Source organism: Salmo salar, chromosome ssa13, assembly GCF_905237065.1.
Source record: "Salmo salar chromosome ssa13, Ssal_v3.1, whole genome shotgun sequence".
Taxonomy (NCBI): Eukaryota; Metazoa; Chordata; class Actinopteri; order Salmoniformes; family Salmonidae; genus Salmo; species Salmo salar.
This window is the reverse complement of record NC_059454.1, coordinates 31,359,535-31,363,268: the sequence shown is the minus strand read 5'-3', so window position 1 is coordinate 31,363,268 and position 3,734 is coordinate 31,359,535. Positions and strand designations below refer to the sequence as shown.

The window sequence follows — 3,734 nt, the reverse complement described above, 5'->3', positions numbered from 1 at the left end:
AAATTCCTGGTTTTAGCTCCTAATGCACAGCCCCATGTCGCAAGGTTCTGTACACAAGTCTTGAAAGCTGAAACTGTCTCAGTTCTTCCATGGCCTGCATACTCACCAGACATGTCAACCATTGAGCATGTTTGGGATGCTCTGGCAACGTGTAAGACAGTGTTTTCCAGTTCCCGCCAATATCCAGGGACAACATTCCACAGGCCACAATCAACAACCTGATCAACTCTATACGAAGGAGATATGTCACGCTGCATGAGGCAAATGGTAGTTACACCAGATACTGACTGGTTTTCTGATCCACACCCCTACCTTCTTTTTTTAAGGTATACTACATGCCTAAAAGTATGTGGGCACCTGCTCGTCGAACATCTCATTCCAAAATCATGGGCATTAATATGGAGTTGGTCCCCCTTTTGCTACTATAACAGCCTCCATTCTTCCACTAGATGTTTGAACATTGCTGCGGGGATTTGCTTCCATTCAGTCACAAGAGCATTAGTGAGGTCGGCCACTGATGTTGGGCGATTAGACCTGGCTCGCAGTTGACGTTCCAATTCATCCCAAAGTTGTTTGATGGGGTTGAGGTCAGCGCTCTGTGCAGGCCAGTGAAGTTCTTCCACACCCATCTCGACAAACCATTTCTGTATAGACCTCCCTTTGTGCACGGGTGTATTGTCATGCTGAAAGAGCAAAGGGCCTTCCCCAAACTGTTGCCACAAAGTTAGAAGCACAAAATTGTCTAGAATGTCATTTTATGCTGTAGTGTTACGATTTCCCTTCACTGGAATCAAGAGGTTTAGCCCGAACCATGAAAAACAGACCATTCGGGCAGGTAGCTTTCTCCTGGAATCTGCCAAACCCAGATTCATCCATTGGACTGCCAGATGGTGAAGCGTGATTCATCACTCCAGAGAACACGTTTCCACTGGCGGCGATCTTACACCATTCCAGCCGACGCTTGACATTGCGCATAGTGATCTTAGGCTTGTGTGCGGCTGCTCGGCCATGGAAACACATTTCATGAAGATCCCGACGAACAATTATTGTTCTGACGTTGCTTCCGGAGGCAGTTTGGAACTTGGTAGTGAGTGTTGCATCCGATGACAGACAATTTTTACGCGCTGTGCGCTTCAGCACTCGGTGGTCACGTTCTGTGAGCTTGTGTGGCCTACCACTTCGCGACTGAGCCGTTGTTGCTCATAGACGTTTACATTTCACAATAACAGCACAAAAACAGAAATTGAACTGACTTGTTGGAAAGGTGGCATCCTATGACAGTGCCACATTGAAAGTCCCTCAGCTCTTCAGTAAGGCCATTCTACTGCCAATATTTGTCTATGGAGATTGCATGGCTGTGTGCACGGTTTTATACACCTGTCAGCAAGACTCCAGCCACCCTAGTCATGGACTGTTCTCTCTGCTACCACAAGCCATAAGACTACTGACGACAACTAATCAAATGCCCCCCCCCCAACCTGTACCCCCGCACATTGACTCGGTCCCGGTATCGTCTGTATATAGCCTCGTTATTGTTATGTAAATGTCTTGTGTTACTTTTTAAAACTTTAGTTTATTTATTAAATATTTATTAACTCTATTTCTTGAACTGCATTGTTGGTTAAGCGCTCGTAAGTAAGCATTTCACAGTAAGGTCTACACCTGTTGTATTCAGCGATGTGACAAATAACATTTGATTTGATTTGAAGCTGTGTCCACATACGTTTGTATATATAGTGTATCTGTGACGAACAGATGCATGTCTGTATTCCCAGTCGTGAAATCCATAGATTAGGGCCTAATGAATTTATTTCAATTGACTAATTTCCTTATATGTACTGTAACTCAGTAAAATCTTAGAAATTGTTGCATGTGTTTATATTTTTGTTCAGTGTAGTTGACTAAAATGGCCTAAAATGTTTTCATCATTTTAGACAAAGTAATTATTCAAATGACAAAAATGACAAAAAGTCATTTTTTTGTGCCCCAAAAAATTGCCAAAATTAACACTGCAGCATTGTAGCCCCATTCACTTTGTCCAGGGGAGTGTGTTGCTGTTTGTAGTGGTTGAGGATCTTTCCCAGACAGACCGACGGTGTGCTGAGTTCAGCCTGTAACATGACGCCCTGAAAGTAATCCCCCTTGCCCTGTCGCCAGAACACAGAGATGGGGAAGCACACAGTGACCATGACTACGTGCTTGAGCACAATGAGGAACTTGCGTCGCAGGTCAGGCGTTTGGCACAGCTGTCTGCTTGGTGATCTATGACCCGTAGCTTGTACCAGTAGAATATGACCATAGCATAGATTTCATACACAAAGTAGGGCATGGCAAAGAGGATGTAGGTGCTGGTCAGCCAATACTGATCCTTGATGATGTCTTCACAGGAGGAGGCAGTGATGTAACCAGTTGAGGAGGCCATGATCACCTGAACGGAGGACACCAACCCGGTTGACACTGACAGCATCCCCTTCGCTCCTCCTTAGTGCAGGGATGAACTTGAGGCATTTCTTGGAGAGCATGAACAGGCCTGGGAAGAAGACAGACCCGGCAGCCAGGGTGGTCAGGTCGGGTCAGCGCCTATTGAAACTCATGTCCTGGAGAAAGCAATTAGCAAAGTCCCAGCAGTGCCTGCTTGGATGATGTATGTTATTTTTGTCTCTCTCTCTGTCTCTTCACTTCCAACAGTGACCTAGTATCTATGTGTTAACTATCTAAGTGTTGACAGAATGGGCAGTGCCATTGTTTGTCCTCTATAGTTTACGACAGCCCTCTTTTGACCTGCCTCTGCTTCACCGCTGACTTTATGATAGGCGGGAGCAAATTGTTAGGTTCTGCACTAGAGTCCATCTCTGAAGTTGAAGAGACACAGATGCTACTCTCCTCAGTGGCCTGTATTTGCATGTTTGTGCATGCTTGCTGACTGCTAGCACCTGACTCCTTTGTGTCGGCTGTTATCAATGTTTGCTGAGAACTTTTGGGGTTAGCATTGCATTCAGATGCAATATTGGGAGGGCATGTTTTCCCTATACTGCTTGTTCCGTGCATACGACTGGAATTGGTTTGTTGAAAACTGTTGTTGTTCGTTTGCAGCCCTTCTTGGCACACCACATGGCCTAAAAACAAACATAAAACACAAGTATATGGGTGATTCTACAGAAGTTTTGCAAATTGCAGTTTATACATTTATAAAAACAGTTAAGTCTTAAAATTTAGGATTTTTTTTACATCATGATATTTGTAATTCAGCCCAAGGCAAAAACAAACATATTGTTAAATGAATATAGTACAAACTCAATGTTTATACACCTATTTCTATTGCGAGGTGGCTGTCCCAAACCCTCCAAAACTTCATGATTGAAAATAAAGCAATTCATGATTTTTGTGATTTTTAACTCTATTATTTCAATAGAACATCTAGAGTTGTTATATTATTACATTGGAAGAAACTGATCTAATTTGTGATTTTATTTACTGTTAAACATCTTTCTAAAAAAAATGCTGTCCCACCTTTTGATATCGATACCAAAACACACACATTTAAAGACTGTAGAATGAATGTGCCTTAAGCCACACCCTTACAAAAAATATCACCAGGTGATGGGATTGCACCCCTCTCCAGCATGACCACATGATGAGTAGTCTGCAAAGATTTTGGAGAAAACTAGGGAGCAAGTTGGTAAATCAACATTTATTTTTAAGAAGGTTCAATACCGAAAATCTAATGTATAGAG

General features: G+C 43.0%; 1 pseudogene; it reads right to left on the bottom strand.

Annotated features, from left to right (window-relative positions):
• Positions 1–2,003: 2,003 nt before the first annotated feature.
• Positions 2,004–2,573, bottom strand: LOC106566925 (ceramide synthase-like; annotated as a pseudogene).
• Positions 2,574–3,734: the final 1,161 nt, after the last annotated feature.